The following is a 20,187-nucleotide window of genomic DNA, read 5'->3' as shown; positions in this document are numbered from 1 at the left end:
TAGTACCTTTCCCTCCCTCAACTACTTTGTATGTATTTGTACCTATTCACTTTATACTCTATGTGTATTTTTATATGCTCGTGTCCTCCACTAGAACATAATCTCATTGCTATTAAGGATTGTTTCATTCTTTGTACTTGTATGCCCAGTGTCTGACACATAGTAAGTAATTGATGGATGGATGAATGTCAGCTATGATGGTAATGACAGTGAGGACTTTATATCCCATAGTGTGCTGGACGCACAAAAGACACAGCCCATTGGGACTAGTAAATGAATAAGCAACTCGTTTTGGGAGTGGGAGGAGAGAAAACTTTCCTATGGTTTCTGGTTTCTTGCCAAGTCAAATCTATAGGAGAGGACATTTCCTTTCAGAGTGGGCTGTCAGATAGGCTTACTCAGCTCCTAGTTCTTCTTCAAAGAAAGGTCAGAAGCAGGGCTTGCTGATGCTGGTGTGGGAATGGGCCCTTAATAAAGGAATGTTGAGTTTGCAGCATTGATTGCCTCTGAGTAGTTCCTTTCCCAGGCCACGAACGTCCTAATCACCCCAGATGAAAGGAAATGTCACAGCCTCTGGAAAGGCAAATCAAAGCCCCCCTAAGGATTTCAATTGTCCTTTCCTATGATGGTTCCTCTGACCTCCCGAGGGGGAGGTGGGTTTCTGAGTAAAGGGCCCAGTGGCCTTCAGGAGCCTGGAGATTTTTCAAGGGAGTCCATTGTCATGTCAAATAGCATTTCACAGTGAGAGAACTGAGAGCTCTGAGGATCATAATTGGAGAGAGGTTTCTTGACATTTCCAAGACAGGAGGCATGTTGGGGAAAGAGGGAGAGGTGCTGTCTGTGAAAGGGACTTGGGTCAGGAAAATACACCCAAACAGACATTCATCACTGAGCCTAGGCTTCTGGGGGAAAAAGAAGTCATTTTAGTAAATCTGGAGCCAATGCTGTCTTTTGGTCCCAAATGATGATGTCCAGGACGATCCTAGGATACAGTGGGTCTTATACAGATGGGAAATCTTTCCTGTTTTCCCTTTTCTGGTGGGAGGGGGAACAAAGGTGGCCTGTGGCCCTAAAAATTCTGCATGAATTGTTATTGGTAGTGGTGGGGTACCCTTTTAGAAAGTTGGTTCTTCCTGTGAGGTGGGTCATGGCAGATAGGGTTCTGGGCTTGGTGTCAAGAATACTTCTCCCCAAATTCTGATTCAGAGACTCACTAGCTATGTGACCCTAGGCAAGTCACTTAATTTTTACCAGCCTCAGGTTTGTCATTTGTGCACATGAACAGGGTCGAATTCTGTGGTCTCTAAAGTCCCCAGATCTAAATCGCTTGACACTAATGATTTGGATATGAGCTGTCTTGGAACCTGAAAATGGAAAAGGCAAATGTGCAAATTGGTTCATTCTAAGCAAGTTTGGAAGATGGAAGAATTGCCTTTGTTTGCTTCCCACCTTTCTTTACATACCATCATCCATTTCCTGCCCTGTGAGTACTAGGGCTAAAGGTACTTTCCTGGCTCTCTAGAGCTACCTCCTTATTTTCATCTATTTTAGCAGTTTGAGGATGTAAAGGGGGTTTTCACAAGTAAGACAAGGCAATATGATTAAAGCTACAGGCCTTTATTATAGCATTTGCTCAAGGAAAATCTCCTGGCCTAAAAATAAGAAACTCAAAGGCAGGTGGGAATAGGGGAACAGGGTCAAGGGAATGGGCGTTCAGGGCAAAGGCTACATCTGGTTCTCAATTATTAGAGGGAACAAATGAATGGCTAAAAGCACTAAGTGCTTGCTATGAACCAAGCACTGCAGGAAGTGCTGGGATACAGAAGGAAGAGATGATTCCTATTCTCAAGCAGCTCATACTAGAATTAGGGAAGACGATACACATAAGAGAAATTCAGATGTAGGGTGGATGGAAAGGCCCAGAGTTCTGTGTGGCTGCAGGGCTGTTGGCAGACTGCTCAGAGTTCTTAGGACTGAAGGGCATCTGCGTCGCAGAAATGATTTATCACCATTAGGAAAGGGAGGAGGAGCCAGCTTAAGGATCACGGTGGATGGGGATTCTGGGTTCCTTTCAGCAGGGGTGGAGATGGGGTGAGTGATAGTCTGTTGAGCCAGGGGAAGAAAAAGGAATGAGGGCATTGGCAGCAAGGGGAGGGTGAGGGAGATGGGGAGCAGGGAGGATGGGGAAGATAGGGAGGATGTTCCTACTTGGCTCTGGCCCTGGCTGGGACCAATCAGGAACTCTGACTGAGACTACAGAAGTTTTGATGGGGAATGGGGAAAGAAGGTTCTCCTATTTGAGGTTAGCTCCAGATAATACCCTCCTGGTACCCCACCCCCTGCTGCGGTCTAGGGTAAACTAGGAGGTTGAGAGCAAATCTCTTAATCTTTATGACACCCATTTCCTCATCTACAAAATGAGGGGCTTGAATTAGATGACCTATAAGGTCCCTTCAAACCCTAAATTATATGACCAGAGAGGTCCAAATGAAGCCTTGGAAAAAGAAAATATAGGGGAAGACAGAGCCTAGAGCCCTGTGGTGGATACCAAAGGACTCAGAGAGAATTGGGATATTGTGAAATTTCTCTCAGTTTCTTTTAGAGAGGCAGGTATACAAAGAGTTTGTGAAGTGTTAGGAGATGTGGTGGAGTGAGGAAACTTCCCCTGGCTCCTGGAGAAGTGACTAAAATGCAGACGTTTATTTCAGGTGGTAGGTTTGAAATCACTTGGAAGTAAAGCGTGGGCTGGGTGAATGTTGGCAGAGAGACATAGCCATGCAGATCCCCACTCTGAACACAAGGAGGGACTAGTGCAGATAGAGAATGAAGAGTGGGGATGGGTACTGTCTATTCTTGGGTTTTTTTGTTTTTGTGTTTGTTTGTTTTTCTGGGCAATTGGGGTTAAGTGACTTGCCCAGGGTCACACAGCTAGTAAGTGTTAAGTGTCTGAGGCCAGATTTGAGCTCAGGTACTCCTGAATCCAGGGCCAATGCTCTATCCACTGCACCACCTAGCTGCCCCAGTACTGTCTATTCTTGATGCCTCCGTGCATGGATTCATAGGGCTGGATGGAACCTTGAAGGTCATTGAGTACAAACCCCTCATTTCATCAATTGGAAAACTAGAGACTGAAGAGGGCAAGTGATTTTCCAAGGTCAGCCAATCAGTCAACATCTATTTACTAAGTGCTTACCTACATGGCAGGAACTGTTAGGCTCTGTGGATACAAACACAAGCAACAAGAAAAATAGTGCCTGCCCTCAAGGACCTTACATTCTAATGTTGTTGGGGGGAAAGGAAAGTTCCAGAGTTTGTTGAGTGGAGTACCTGGGATCTGAACTTGGATGTCCTGATTCACTTTATATGATACCCACAGCCAGGAATAGGCTGCATCTTAGCACCTTGTGGCCAGTCGTTTTTGCTAATATCTGTTTGTGTTCATACTTTTTGCTCACTGGCCCTGCACAGTACACAAGAATAGATCTCTATCAATCTATCTATAAATATAGAAGGAAGATTACTCCCCCTTTTCCACTTCCCAAATAAACCAAATAAATTCATCGTTTACTGTCTCCAAGAGGGAACAGAAAATCAGCTTGGGGAGAGATATGTGTTGTCCAAATACAACTGTTCCTTCTCCAGAAATGCAAAAGAGCAACTAGTTTGCAATCCTTAGTTTAAAAGAAAAAGCAAGAGGGCATCATTTTAAAAAGCAGGGGTAAAATTTTATTGAAAGATTTTGGTTTTTATAGCAGCAGAATTTCTCCTCCCCCTTTCTAGAGGGCCATCCCATTTAACAAATATTTTTTAAAGAAAAAAAGAGAAAAAGAGAAAAAGGAGAAAAAAGTAACCAAAATTGATGAATATATAGAAAAATTCTGAAAATATATACAATATGCCATACCCTTGGTCTTCTTACCTCTGCAAAGGAGTGGGGTCAGATATCTTCTTCTATGTTTTGTTTTGTTTTGGGGGCTGGAGGGTTTTTGTAGGGCAATGAGGGTTAAGTGACTTGCCCACACACAGCTAGTAATTGTCAAGTGTCTGAGGCTGAATTTGAACTCAGATCCTCCTGAATCCAGGGCCAGTGCTTTATCTACTGTGCCACCTAGCTGCTTTCTCTATGTTTTCTTTGGGGCCACGTTTGTTCTTTGTAATTTTGTAGCACTCACTTTGGATTGTTTTGTTGTTCATGTTTTCCCCCACCTATATGGTTGTAGTCATTGCACATTCTTTTTCTTTGCCTCTGCTTACTTCACTCTGCATCAGTTCTAATAGATTTTTCCATGCTTCTCTTTATTAATTGCACACATAATTCTTACATTACAATAATATTCCATTACATTCATGTACCACAATTTGTTTATCCATTCTCCAATCTATGGGCATTTACTTTGTTGTTGTTGTTTGGGGTTTTTGCAGGGCAATGAGGGTTAAGTGACTTGCCCAGGGTCACATAGCTAGTAAGTATCAAGTGTCTGAGGCAGGATTTGAACTCAGTTCCTCCTGAATCCAAGGTGGTTGCTTTATCCACTGTGCCACCTAGCTGTCCCAATTTACTTTGTTTTCAATGCTTTGTTATCACAAGAAGGGCCGTAATAAATATTTGGGTGTATATGGGGACTTTCTTTTTACCAATGGTCTGTCAGGAGGACATCTTTAGGGAGGAAACAAACATGAGCAAGACTGTAACCAAAGAGAGCTAAGCAGGGCTTTGCCCCAGAGCACAGAATTTAGAGAACTTTGACATCACTTTCCAACTACATGAAGGTGGCAGAACCAAGAAATCAGACAGAGAAATATGTCCAAAAGCAATATGTTCCAGCCAGAGGATCCATATGTGACAAGGTCAAAAAGACGCGCTGGAAGAAGCACAGAAAATCAGAGATGATAACCTTTTGCAAAAGAATCTTATACCCACAGGAAGCATTCATGGAATGGGCCTAGGGGAATCATCCCATACAGCCTGCTCTGAGTTGCCCTGTGCACTTCTGGGGAGACTTGTGCTCACCTCTGAAGGACTTGTTAGTTTGGGATGACTGTAGTAAACCCTTAGTGGTCCACTGGCCCTCCATTCCCCAGGAGATAAAGTCAAGATAGGCTTTGTCAAAGCTATAGCTGATAGTATTGGTCACTAAGCATGAGAGAAGTGGTCTGCTCAGTGGAGCTTAAGAAGGGACACTGGTCCCTCTCTTTCTGTCAGTTAGTACCCTTTCATTCTCTCGTTGAGGGGATAGGGTTGCCCTTCCCTCGTCCCTGCTGCTTTGTGGTGGCTAAAGCACATGTCCCACCTGGGCAACCTTGAGCCTCGGCCTCTGGCCTCTTTTGGTTTGTGTTTCCTTTCATGAGGAGATGACCAAACTGAACATCAATGTTGACTTGGGTATGCTGAGATTTGGAAACCATCTTGTGAATTCAAGAAATCCAAAGCTCCTGGGTCCTTTGATCACAGCTAACTGGTAGCAAAGGGTAGAGTGTCTGGCAACTACTCTAGGTCTTCTTGGAGAAGGGGATCACTGATAGATGAACTCAAGTTCATCACTGGGTTGGTTTTACTAGCTGTGCAACTTCACAAAAAACATTTAATTTCTGTCTGCCTCAGTGTCCTCATTTTGGAAAATGAGGATAATAATAGCACCTACCTCAAAGGATTATTGTGATGATCAAATGAAATAAAGAGTGTGAAGAGCTTTGCAAACCTTAAAGCACAATGTGAATATTAGCTACCATCATCATCATTAAGACACTTGTCATGAGGGAGACAATGCAGAGCTGAGATGAAATATGGAATGCCTATTCAGTAGTTCTGAAAACTCTTTCATGTTCCAACATTTATGTTTCAAACTCTTGATAGATTTTTATAACAGCAGCTATAAGTTACAAATTATGGATTTCTTAAGTGTTGTCAATACACACCGTGGGTGCTTGAATATTTCTTTTGTATGTAGTCAGTCAATAAGCATTTACTCGGTGCCTACCATGTTCCAGGCACTGTGCTAGGCACTGGAATGCAAAGAAAGGCAAAGAAGAATCTCTGGTGTCTAAGAGCTGATGATCTAATGGGGGAGATAACGTGCCAAACAATTGTGTACAAACAAGAAATTATGCAGGTTAAATTGGAGATAATCTCAGAGAGAGAGAGAGAGAGAGAGAGAGAGAGAGAGAGAGAGAGAGAGAGAGCAGTAAGATTTTTTTTTTGCAGGGCAATGAGTGTTAAGTGACTTGCTCAGGGTCACACAGCCAGTAAGTGTCAAGTGTCTGAGGCCAGATTTGAACTAAGGTCCTCCTGAATCCAGGGCCCATGCTTTATCCACTGAGCCACCTAGCTGCCCTGAGTGAACAGTAAGATTGAGGAGGACTGGAAAGGCTCCTTGCAGAAGGTGAGACTTTGTTGTTGTTGCTGTTTGCCCTTCATTTTTGAAGAGGACCAACGGCATCATGGGGTGCATGATTTGTGCATGAATTGGATTTTAGCGAGGCAGAGCTGTGTGAAGCCTCATTCAAACTTCCCGAGTCATTGAAATCCAGTGGCAAGACAAAAGTCAGGATGACTGGCGATGACCCAGGATACAGTGGATGACCTGGGTGTCTTCAGTGACTGTGACTCTAGCTGAAACTTGAGGAGAGTTAAAAGATGACAATAAGAGGGGCAGCTAGGTGGCACAGTGGATAAAGCATTGACCTTGGAACCAGGAGGACCTGAGTTCAAATCCAGACTCAGACACTTGACACTTACTAGCTGTGTGACCCTGGGCAAGTCACTTAACCCCAATTGCCCAGCAAAAAACAAAAAACAAACAAACAAAAAAAAGATGACAATAAGGAGGGAGAGAGTTTCAGGGATGAGGCACAACTATACTCAGGGTATGGAGACAGTGTCATGTGCAAGCAATATCAAGACCAATGTCACTGGATCGAAGCTAAGTGGGAGATGGAATAGAATGTGGAGAGGCTTGAGGCAGAGAGATCAACCAGCAGGCTGTTGCAATAGTTCAAGCAGGAGATGATGAGGGAGCTGTTAGTGTGAGAGGAGAGAAGGGGGTAAATAGCAAAGTTGTTACAAAGATAGAAACAACAGAGCTTGGCAAGTGATTGGATAGAGGAGAGAGAGAGAGAGAGAAATGATATCTATCTTTTGAGCCTTGGTGACTGGAAATGGTGGTACCTTTAACAGTAATAAGGCTTAGGAAGAGGTAGGAAATAAATACCTGTCCAATACATGCTAGAGTATGCTATTAAATGTCTAACAAATGACTGGGGGTAAGGGGAATATACTCATGACACACTCATAAGTTTAATTAGCATTAACATTTTTTCCATTGCTCTTAAGTCGAGACAATCAACAAAGTAAGTCAGGACCTCATTTGCAACATTTGCTGTTTTCTAAGGTGAAAATGCTCATGATAAAAATTTAACAATCAGCTCTGGAGAACTAGTTTGATCTAGCTCCAGCACATCCCTGAAAAATATGACTCATATTGTGCAGTGAGTACATCTCTATTCTCCCTGGACATGAGCCCAAACCTATTTTCTTGGGAAAAACAGAATTGGGGAATAATTATCTAAAGAATGTGAAAAAGGGGAGCTTAGCTCTAACCTAGCCCTTCTTATTAAAGGTGGGTTTCTCCCATGACTTAACCTGGTCCATATTTTCTCTGTGGGTCCAGAGTTGAAGGAAGTGAGTGGATGGGGCCTTAGACAGAGAGTGAATGAAAATCTCCAACTGCTTGGGTCCAGAAATTGTTCTTAATGTTAGATGAAAAATGACAAAACACAGTGTTAGTGGAACTATGAAGAAACAAGTACATTGACATCACTAGTAGAGCTCAGAACTAATATAATCTTCTTGGAAAGTAATATCGCATTATAAAATAAGTTCTATAAAACTATTCATGCCCTCTGAGACCCCATTATCTCACTACTGGGACTATACCCTAAGGATGCTATTAAAAGGGGGAAAACAGGCTGTCTGAATAAAAATATTCATAGAAGCTTTATTCATAATAGCAAAAAACTGGAGTCAACCCATGTGTCCAATGATTGGGGAATAGCTGAGGAAATTGTTGAATATGAATTGAATGGAATATTATTGTGTCATGACAAATAAAAAAATAGGACAAAGAAATCCAGGAAGACTCCTATGGAATCAACACCAAATCAGGCCAATATATGTGCTGCTGACTACATTAGAAAAGTAACATTGCAATGAACAAAATCTAGAAAATATATTTTTTTAAAGTTCAGAAAAGGACATGGGAGTAAATAGGCTTCTTTTGATGCTATTTTGTTAAAGTTAATACACACACAGGGGCAGCTAGGTGATTCAGGAGGACCTGAGTTCAAATCCGACCTCAGACACTTGACACTAGCTGTGTGACCCTGGGCAAGTCATTTCCTTTTTTTTTTTTTTTTTTTTTTTTTTTTTTTTTGGTGAGGCAATTGGGGTTAAGTGACTTGCCCAGGGTCACACAGCTAGTAAGTATTAAGTGTCTGAGGCTGGATTTGAACTCGGGTACTCCTGAATCCAGGGCCAGCGCTTTAACCACTGCGCCATCTAGCTGCCCCCTGGGCAAGTCATTTAACCCTCATTGCCTGGCAAAAAAAGTTAATACACTCACAACTATAAATTATAGTTTTATGCATGATCACTTCTTATTATTGTTTTTCTTGGGAAAAGCTGGTGCACAGGCATAACATTTAGAGTAAATAAAAAAACAGTTGGGGAGATTGGTTTTTTAGTCAAGTGAATCAGTCATCAGGCATTTATGGACTTCATATGTGCTAAGAACTGTGCTGGTGACACAAACAACTATAAACTCAGTCCTTGACCACAGGGATCTTACATTTTAACAAGAGCGAGAATATGCACAAGTAATGATGCACACACAAGATATAAGCACTCAATGGAAGTTCTTCTTGGAAGAAAAGGGCATTCTGGGAATGGCCTCATGCAGAAAATGGGATTGGAACTAAGGCTTGGTGGAAGCTAGGAAGCAGAGGCAAGAAGGGAGATCGTTTGGGGCATTGTTCTAAGTGAGTAGTGAAGGAAGCCAGGGATTTCAGGAGGTGGAGGTGAGGAGGGAGGACTTTCAAACATGGAGGACAGCCAATGAAAAGACACCCATCATCTTGTGTATTATCTTTTTTTTTTTTTTTGAGGGGCAATGAGGGTTAAGTGACTGCCCAGGGTCACACAAACTAGTAAGTGTCAAGTGTCTGAGACTTGATTTGAACTCAAGTCCTCCTGAATTCAAGACTGGTGCTTTATTCACTGCACCACCTAGCTGCCCTATCTTGTGTATTATCTTGGGAATGCTGAAACTGAGAGATAGAACTTCATTTCTCTGAAAGGTGTTTGGACAACAAACACTGCATCATTTGATGCTGTTAGGGTGGGAATTGTTCCTTCTTTCTATGAGTGTTTTGGTTGTTGTTTTTTTCCTTATCAGGGCTTTTGTTGTTGTTGTCATTTGCAACAATAACACTTGGATTCAAAAAATTTTAATTGCAGTGTGTGGGAGCAAGGGGGCAGATTGCTGCAGGGGTCTGGAGTGGGCTGAATTGAGCAGAGGAAGCCTAATGAGTTCATTAAACTGATGTTGGACTGAGGCTCAGTTTGAACCGACCAAAAGGCATCAGATGACGTCAGGCTGTCAGACCCCGCACTAGGGAAAGCGGGGGAGACATTGAGCCCCTGATAGCTTTCCCAGCCTTTCTCCTACTGTAGTTTCAACTTCCTGCCTAGCTGTGAACCTGCCCTATTTTGATTTATATTATCATTAATATGGCCCAATGCTCCTGGGAAGATGCAGCTTTGAAAGGCAGATGTTACTGGTAGAGTCTTTGTACTGGGATGTAAATTGTGTGGACAGCTCCTGCCTTTGCCTGAGAAATTACAGACCTTGGTGGGAAAGATGAAGTTGCAAAATGATTATGTTCACTGGGGCCAACCCCAGTTGCCTTAGCCCCACACTTGTGTCATGGGTGAGGAGTGCTAATTAAACTGTTTCCTAGCTCCAATGGGTGGACATCTCCAAGTCTGGGAGGGGGTGGAAAACATTAGGGGCTCTGATACTATCAGAATTTTCCTTAGCAACCTAAGACCCTGGGGACAGAAATTCTTTACATCTGACTCCTTAATGATTATCACTTATGAAACCTAAATTGAGGAAAAGAGAGACATCAACCCTTTGGTCTTAGCCCTCTCTGGATGTCAGAAAAATTGAATGTAGCAATTATCACCTGACCTGCCAAGTGGTCTTCTTTACTGGCATTCACCAAATCCTCTTCACGTCTGCTACTGTATCTGTGTTGTTATTCAGTCATTTCTGAGTCATGTTTGACTCTTCATGACCCCATTTAGGGTTTTCTTGTCAAAGATACTGGAGTGTTGTGCCATTTCCTTCTCCAGTTCATTTTACAGGTGAGGAAACTGAGGCAAACAGGGTTAAGTGACTTCCCCAGGGTCGCACAGCCAATAAGTGTCTGAAGCTGGATTTGAACTCAGGAAGATGAATCTTCCTGACTCCAGGCCCAGCACTCTATCCACTGTGCCACTGAACTGTATACTCTTACTATTATCCTTGGGGAATTAATGATGATTATGATGATAGCTAATATTCATGTTGCACTTAAGGTTTGCAAAGCACTTTATAAATATTATTTCATTTGATCTTCACAACCACCTTGAAAAGTAAGTGCTATTATTATTTCCATTTTATGGATAAGAAAATTGAGGCAGAAAGAGGTTAAATGACACACAGCTAGTAACTTTTTGTGGCTACATTTGAACTCAGGTCTTCTTTCTCCAGGCCCAGCACTTCTACCCATAATGCCAATTAGCTGTCTCATAAGTAATAAAGTCATGTTTGAAATTAACTCACCATCATCATCATCCCTTTTTCCCCTAATTCTATCCCATCTACTTATCCAACAAAGTCCCCTTTTCCCTTCTTTGTCTCTGTCAGTGACACTCCATTATTTTGGTAGGTGGTTCTTTTTTTCATCATCTCTCCTCCTCCTCAAAGTTGTCTCTAGGATTTTTTTTGCATCTGCGGCAAGTGACAGAAAATATGGCTTTAGTTGAAGAAGGGGAGATGGTGTAGGGCAGAAGACAGGCACCCCAATCAAGTCAAGTCCACATTTATGAAATATGTATTATTTCGCATGCTAGTTTCATGTGCTTTAAATCTATGATCTCTCTGGGTTCATAGTCTTTCTGTTATCACTAGGTGACCAGATTCTAGCACCTTGACCTCCCCATTAGATATTCTTCTAGGTGTAACTCGCTGAGAGAACATTAGGACTTTGGTGGTAGGTGCCAGTGGGAGAGAGATGAGCTACCCTCATGTACTTTTCCACGTACTGAAGAGGGTGTTTCAGCTGACTTAGTCCCTGGACACTGTACTGTGATTTGAATTCCTGTGGGTTTGCCTGATTGCCTCAAGAGTTTTCAGTCTTCCTACAGTTGGTCAGGATTGGAATCCTCATGTAGCACAAGTGAGGCTGCATCTATTAACAGCATCATTAAATTTGAAAGAGTAGCAGCTTAGTAGACTGTTATTTTCCCAGCAAAATAGACTTCTTTCCTTCCCTTATCCTTCCTTTCTCTCACTCCTTCCTTTGCTCTCCTTCCTTCATTCCTTCCTACCTTCGCTACTTCTGTTCTTCCCTTCTTTCCTCTCTCCATCCTTTCTTCTTTTCTTCCCTTCTTCCTTTCATTCCTTTTTTCTTCCTCTATTCCTTCCTTCCTTCTTTGCTACCTTCCTTTTTCTCCCTCCCTTCCTTTCTCTACCCTTCCGTTCTTTCACTCTATCTCTCCCTTCCTTCCCTCTGTCTGTTCCTTCCTCGATTCTTCCCTCCTTCATTCTTTTTCTCCCCCTTTCCTTCTCTTTTTCCTTTCCTTACTTTTCTTCTTCCCTCCCTTCCCTCCCCTCCTTTATTCCCCCTTTCCTTCCTCCCTTTCTTTCTTCTTTTCCTCCTTCCTCCTCTCCCTTCTTTCCTTTTTTCCTTCCCTATTTCATTCTTTTCCTCCCTCCTTCCTTCCCTTTATCCTTATTTCCTCCTTTCCTTCTTTCTTTTCTTCCTCCTTTCCTTCCCTCCTTCCCTCCATTCCCTCCTTTTCCCCTCCTTTCCTTCCACCTTTTTTCCTTGCTTCCTTCCCTCCTTCATTCTTTTCCTCCCTTCCTATCTCTTTTCTGATACAGTAGAAAGATACCCACCTTGCCCTTCAGGAGGCCTGTGTCCAATCCTAGCTTTGCCACTGTATGACCCTGAGTAAGTTACTTCGTCTCAGTGAGTCTCACTGCCTTAGTTTGTAAAATAAGGAGGTTTGACAAGGTGCTCTCTAAGAGTTATGATTTACTGAGCACCTACTGTGTGTACAACACTGTCAAGCACTGTGAAGGATGCTGAAGAAACATGACATGGGTTCTGCCTTCAAGAAGCTTGTGATCTTGATCAGGCACCTAGATAATGAAGTGAATAATGCCTTAGATCTGGAGTCAGGAAGATTTGAGTTCAAATCCAGCTTCAGACACCTTCTGCTGCCTTTGCGTCTCTGGAGGAGAGAGGGAGGCTTCACTTAAATCCAATTCACTAGCATGTTAAGACGTCAGCCTTGTGATGTCATCAGTCCTCAGATGAACAACAAGTTTCCTTGTCTGTAAATTGAGGGGGCTGGCAGATCAAAGCATGCTTTTTCTTTATTTTTTATTTTTCTTTTTTTATTTGTTTTCTTTCACAACATGAGTAACATGGAAATACGTTTTGCTTGACCGCACACGTATAACCTATATCAAATTGCTTGCTTTCTCAATGAGGGAGTGGGAGGGGAGGGAAGGGAAAGAGGGAGAGATTTTGGAACTCAAAAATTTTTTTAAATGAATATTAAAATTGTTTTTGCTTGTAATTGAGGAAAAATAGGGGTTTGGTTTTTTTTGTTTGTTTTTTGGTGAGGCAATTGGGGTTAAGTGACTTGCCCAGGGTCACACAGCTAGTAAGTGTCAAGGGTCTGAGGCTGGATTTGAACTCAGGTCTTCCTGAATCCAGAGCTGGTACTCTATCCACTGTGCCACCTAACTGCCCCAAAATAACATCTCCTGAATTTGTTTTTTAATTTGCAGGGCAATGAGGGTTAAGTGACTTGCCCAGGGTCACACAGCTAGTAAGTGTCAAGTGTCTGAGGTTAGATTTGAACTCAGGTCCTCCTGAATCCAAGGTCAGTGCTTTATCCACTGTGTCACCTAGCTGCCCCAATAGTTTTTTTTTTTAAAGAAGAGATCCTAGAAGCAACTAAGTCCAACAAACAAATGAATAAAAACCAAGGCAGCTGAACTAGATGATCCTGGGCAACTCATTTAATTTCTGTCTGCCTCAGTTCCTTCAATTTGTAAAGTGGGGATAATAATTATACCCCCCTCCCAGAGTTGTTGTGATGGTCAAATGTGACAGTATCTATAAGACTCTTTGAAAAAATTTAAAGCACTATGTAAATGCTAGATATTATTATTTTTATATAGTATTGTTGTTATTGTATGTTATTGTTATTATATAGTATTGTTACTGTTGTATGTTATTATTATTTATTATTATATGTTATGTTATTGTTACTTATTATTATATATGTTATTGTTACTATAGAGTATTGTTACTATTATATGTTGTTATATATTATTGTTATTTATTATTATATGTGTTATTGTTATATATTTATATTATTGTTATAATCATTATTGATAATAATGTTATCATTGGCTAACTTTAGACATTTACAACTTCAGGTTTTCCACACTGCTTTGGTCACGCTGCCCTCCATGAATTATCCAGACATGGGATCACAAATACAGGAGGCCTTAATCCTAGAGTTTAAACAGAGGCTAGAGATGTTTTGGCAGAAAGAAATGATGTCAGCAATAGAAGATGTTACTAGTTCCCCATGGCCCTTTCTGAATTCTATTTAATAAAAAACACTCCCCTGAAGTGTCAGTTTTTTATTATGAGTTTCTCCCCTTGGCTTCTGAGGGAGTGATCTTCAGGGAGACAAAGCAATTTCATTAAGACATTGAACTTGAGCATGGTGCACTAGATGGCTGCAACGGCCTGATGATATGTTAGAAGTAACATTTAAGAATGGGGATGCCGGGGGAGGAGAGCACTCATAAATATTCATGTGTGGCCTTAGTTAATTTTTCCATTGAGAGCCCAGTAGCATTTCCTTCCTAATGGAGGCCTTTGTGAAGGTGACATGAACCTATGGATCAGAACCCTGTCCCTATAGGGTCCTGGCCCCTAGGAAAAAGCATTTAAGATACATTCTTTTCCGACCTGAACCTTTTTATACAGCAATGTTCAAATTCCTCCTTTTTCCCCTCCTTAAAGGGAAAGTCTTGGAAAATGAACACCAACTTGACTGGACAGGACCGGTTTCTTTCAAGGCTTAGCTCATGCAGTTCTCTCTTTGAATATATCTTTCATTCATTCATTTATTTAACTATTTATCTATCTACTTATTTTTTGCAGGGCAAATGAGGGTTAAGTGACTTGCCCATGGTCATATAGCTAGTAAGTGTCAAGTGTCTGAAGCCAGATTTGAACTCAGATCCTCCTAAATCCAGGGCCAGTGCTTTATCCACTGCACCACCTAGCTGCCCCCTGTGAACTTTTTCTAACAAATATAGAAAGCAGGAAAAATTCCCCAGCAACCTGCCTAGAGAATGCAATGTTTGTCTTTTTGCTACGTCCAAGTGACCATCATCTATGCTCAAAATACAACCTGGTCTCCCTTCACTCTTCCATTCCCTAGGTTCTCTTTTTTTTTGTTTTGTTTTGTTTTTCGGGGCCGTGGGGGTTAAGTGACTTGCCCAGGGTCACACAGCTAGTAAGTGTCAAGTGTCTGAGGACGGATTTGAACTCAGGTACTCCTGAATCCAGGGCCGGTGCTTTATCCACTGTACCACCTAACTGCCCCTCCCCCTTGGCTTCTGAGGTTGGTTGAGAACACAGTTCAGAAAGAGGATCTGAAGAGGCAGAAGGGAATATCGACCTATGTCAAAAACTTGGAGGGTGGGAAAATGTGAAATAGAAGAAAAAAAGAGAAGGAAAGGGGCCACTGAACCCTTGGAGCTAACAAACAGAAGAGGGTCCTGGAAGGTCTGAAGAATTGGTAACTACTTGTTCTCTATAGAATGATAATGGAGATGCAAGCACTGGTACTCTCAGTGAGAGTCAGTTATTTGTTGTTCACTTTCTATTTCAATAAATGACTTTGCTAAATATGGGCATACAAAGAAAGGCAAAAATATGATCCTTGCCCTCACAGAGTTCCCATTAGAACAGGGGAGACAACATGCAAATAATTATGCACATATTAAATATATTCAGTGTAAATGGAAGGAAATCTTATTGATAAGGCAGGGATGATAGAAAATGGGAAAGTAATAAGAGTATGAATAGCTAACATTTATGTAGTGCTTACTATATGTCACACACTGTGCTAAGCACTTTCACAAATATTATCTCATTTAATCTTCACAACAACCCTGGGAAGTAGGTGCTATTATTATCTTCATTTTACAAATAAGGAAACAGAATTTGAGTGACTTTCCCAGGGTCACACAGCTAGTAAGCAGCTAAGGCTGGATTTGAACTCGTCTTCCTGACTCAATCCACCATTCTATCTACCGTGTCACCTTACCTGCCTCAGAGGAATAGAAAGGCCTTTTGCAAAAGGTGGAATTTGAGTTGAGTCAATAGTCAATTAACATTTATTAATTCTTACCATGGGCCAGGCACTGGTTAAGTGCTGGGGATACACCAAGAAAAAGGGAAAAGAAAAGAAGAGAAAAGAGAAGAGGAAAGGGAAGGGAAGGGGAAGGGAAAGGGAGGGGAGGGGAAGGGAGGAAAAGATGAGGAGAGAGGAAAAAAACACTGTCTTTGCCCTCAAGGAACTTACCATCAAGGTCTGAGCTGAAGTTTCTCCTTAAATGGAGTCTTAAAGAGAATCAGGGAAGCAGATAACAAAGATGAAGGGGGCAAATGTTTCAGGCATGAGGGACAACCACTGCAAAGGCCTGGAGAAAGAGTGTCTTATTTGAGGAATAGTGAGTCTATAGAGGAGAGTAAAGTATGAGAATATTAGATAGGTTGGTAGGAAGGAGCTAAGTTGTGAAAGGTTTTTAAAAGCTGAATAGAAGATATCCTTTTTTCTTTCTTTCTTTCTTTCTTTCTTTCTTTCTTTCTTTCTTTCTTTCTTTCTTTCTTTCTTTCTTTCTTTCTTTCTTTCTTTCTTTCTTTCTTTCTTTCTTTCTTTCTTTCTTTCTTTCTTTCTTTTTTTGGTGAGGCAATTGGGGTTAAGTGACTTGCCCAGGATCACACAGCTAGTAAGTGTCAAGTGTCTGAGTCCAGATTTGAACTCAGGTCCTCCTGACTCCAGGGCTGGTACTTTATCCACTGCACCACCTAGCTGCCCCCTCTCATTAAATTATTAACCAATTAGAGTTGATTTCCACCTGATGGGAACACCCACTCTCCAAGGGTATTTAAACCATTGAGTGGCCTCTATGATTTGTCTTTAGTTCCTAAGAGTACCACTGACCACATTTTTCTTAATTATTTGCTAGTCATAATTAATAAAATGATTAATTACCCAGAAATTATATCTCTTGGACTGTTTATTTAGCACATGTGGGATGAGCATCAGCATGGAATTGAGGATAACAGTCAGGTTTCAGACTTGACTGATTGAGAGGATGGTTAGAACTGGATGCTACTAGTCAGACAAAATGGCCTTTGAGGTCCCTTCTAGTTTTCAATTTCTTTGATTTTCCCTGTCAGTGACCAGCACTGTGTCCTATGCTTCAAGAATTCCTTCCTCACCAAGTGACCCACTCACCTACATTACAAGAAGTCTTTGGGAAAAGGTTTCAAATCCTTGGGTAACCCATGATCATCCTTTTCTTATTTTTTTTTTTAATTTGAAAACAAATTCATTTGCATTGTTTCTGATCATTGCTTTATTTATTTATTTATTTATTTATTTATTTATTTATTTATTTATTTATTTATTTATTTATTTAGGGGTGAGACAGTTGTGGTTAAGTGACTTGCCCAGGGTCACGCAGCTAGTAAGTGTTAAGTGTCTGAGACCGGATTTGAACTCAGGTACTCCTGACTCCAGGGCTGGTGCTCTATCCACTGAGCCACCTAGCTGCCCCTGATCATTGCTTTATAAAGGCAATAATAAATACGATTGGCAAAATAAACAGTGGGAAGACATTTGTTAAACATTTGTAAGGACATTTGTCCTCATCACTGTCACTGCTTGAACTAACACCTTTGAAATGTCCACCCATAAGAGCCACTGCTTCTCCTCACAAGGTTAACAACAGTCATAGTCCCTTCCCTCAAGGAGTTTACAATGAAAGTATTTCCTTCCTTGGAGATGTTTTAAGGACATTGGTCACATTGAATGCAGATGCTGCTGAAGTAAGACAGACAGTGGGGGCATTTTAAACAATCTAGTGCTGTAGGAAGGAGACGATTGAACTCCTGGGGCCAGGTGGGGACATCCTGGTCTTTGGCCTAGACTCACTAGACTCGACTTTGAAGGAGCTTATCCATCTTCTCTTGGCCTGCAGCCAGGAGAACCACTGGATTAGATCATAGGCACTGTGTTGCTCTTCTGTCATTTGCTCTTCTGGGAAAGAGATTTTAACCAACACTGAGTGAGTGTTTGAGAAGCCGGAAGCATTCCTCTTAAGGCTGCCCTCCTGACCCACTAGATTTTTGCTACAGAAATCTCTGGAAGTTTACTCTACTTAGGAACCAGCTCAGACAGGCTCTTTGGAGCTGGTTACTAAATTTTTTGTGATTGGATAACTGCAAAAACTACCAATCCAGTCTTGATTTATTGTTTTGTTGAATGTCTAGACTTTAAAAAATGACAGAGAAAATGCTAATAATACAGATTAAACTTGGGGGGGGCAGGGCAATAGGGTTAAGTGACTTGCCCAGGGTCACACAGCTAGTAAACAGATTAAACTGAAAAGTATGTCATGCATACTTTTCTGGGGGGAGAGTTGGTTGTTAAACATTTACCAGCATACCCCAATACTACTCCTGGACTTTTCACACAGGAAATACCCAATACCCCTGTACTCTCTTCTTTCAGTTGGCTGTTTTCTCCCAAAAACTACATTTTAAAGAGAATGCCCAGGCCAGCCATGTTTTTATTCCTTTGCAGGTTGCACTCCTGACTGCAGCTTTTCTCTACTTCTTCCTCCCCTTTCCCTGTCTCTCCATTTACTCACCCCTTTCAGCTTCTTTTTATGCATTGTCCCCCCTCCCCCTTAGAATGTAAGCTCCTTGAGGGTAGGGGCTGTCTTTTTTTTCTGCTTGTATTTATGTTCCCAGCAATAATCATGGTAACTAGGAAATTGTTTGATAAATGATTGTTCTCTTGACTTGATTTGCAGGGAGGTAGGGATATTTGCCTGCCTGAGGCTTGCCATTAAACCATGCTAACACCTTGAAACAAAGTCATGGCCCAGTTTTCTTAGGTCAGACTTCCAGAAATTTCTACTCTCTGGAATATAGGAACACAGAAAGGAAAGAGCAAGGAGCCTCTTCACCCCTGAAGTAATCCTTGTGCTGAAGTCAGGCAGTTATTTCTTACACCCTCCATCACAAACTTCTTGGCTCTCATTTACAAACAAGTCTTAATAGGTTTGGTTATCTGGTTTCCCAGGCAATACAAGATTAGAAACAGCAAATTAGAAGATAGCCCTGGTATGTGTATTTGTAGGGGAGTTGGTAGGAGCAAGAATAACAACAGCAGAAGTGCAGAAGTGCAGAAGTGACTCCTGATAACGTGATATCAAGAGAAGAGACAGAAAAAACAAAAATTAGATGTAGAATGTGGTTTTCCCTGCATAGCACAATAATGCATGTTTCTTATTGGGAAGAAAAAGTCATTTTATCCAGAAAAGGCTGAATTGTACCCAACTTCCTTTTTTTTTTTGTGAGGCAATGTGGGTTAAACGACTTGCCCAGGGTCACACAGTTAGTAAGGGTCAAGTGTCTGAGGCCGTATTTGAACTCGGGTCTTCCTGAATCCAAGGCCGCTGTTCTATCCACCATGCCACCTAGCTGCCCTGAGCTATAGGTTTTTACTTTGAGAAGCAACATGGCATAGTGGATAGAGTCCTGGATTTAGAGTTGGAGAACCTGAGTTCGAATCCTACCTCTGATCCTTACTAGCTATATGACCCTGGGCAAGTTATTTCACTCTCTGAGCCTCATTTTCTTCAACTGCAAAATGGATATGTCACATTAGAAGGCCTCTGATGTCTCAGCTCTTTTAGCTCTATATCTATGATCCCATATATTATAGATTGATTGAAGGAGGAAATATGTTTGCAATCTCTGAAGGGGAAACAGTTAACATCCTTAGGAGACACTCCATCAGCTTCTTTGGTTAGAACAAAGGATTTATGATGCTAGGGTAGCAGATCCAATCCCTAGATAAATCATGGCTTCACATAAGGAAAATGCTATCCTTGGCTAGAAGTTGAATCAAAATGCCTGGTCATTTGTCTTAGCAAGGCATGCCTTTGTCTCAAAGGAAACTGGGCAATGAAATATAGGCAGCTTGGTGCAAAGTAATCTTCTTGAATTCCCTACACAGACTTCAGCTCCAGCTACCACTTAAAGCTCTATTAGACAGTAAATATCCAGTTCCTCTAAGAGCTTATGGCAAAATGTGCAGCTTCAGCATGGCCCTGGGAATCCCCTTCATGGTTCAAGGAGTACTGAGGGCTTACTTCACTCCAGAGAGTGTATCGTGTGGAAGGCTCAGTGATTTCAAACTCTTGGAATGTTAGTTTTGCATTGGAATTGTCCAAGGAATGGATGATGACGGGTGGTCAATGGATTGTTAGCTGGAGAAGAGAAGGGAGGAAGATTTTCAAAGCTAAGGTCACATATTCATTTCCCCCATGAACCAGCTAACATCACATACAGAAGAATGTTGTTTCATGGCTTAATCCTACATCATTAACCCTGTCCAGTTGTTTTGCTGCTCTGCCCTGTTCACCCTTAGTCCTGGATGATAGAGACCATTGATCTCCATTCCTATTTGCAAATGACAAGAAGGTATGGAGGAAATCATGAAACTGTACTGATCAGATC

Source organism: Dromiciops gliroides, chromosome 1, assembly GCF_019393635.1.
Source record: "Dromiciops gliroides isolate mDroGli1 chromosome 1, mDroGli1.pri, whole genome shotgun sequence".
NCBI lineage: Eukaryota > Metazoa > Chordata > Mammalia > Microbiotheria > Microbiotheriidae > Dromiciops > Dromiciops gliroides.
This window is presented reverse-complemented; position numbering follows the sequence as displayed.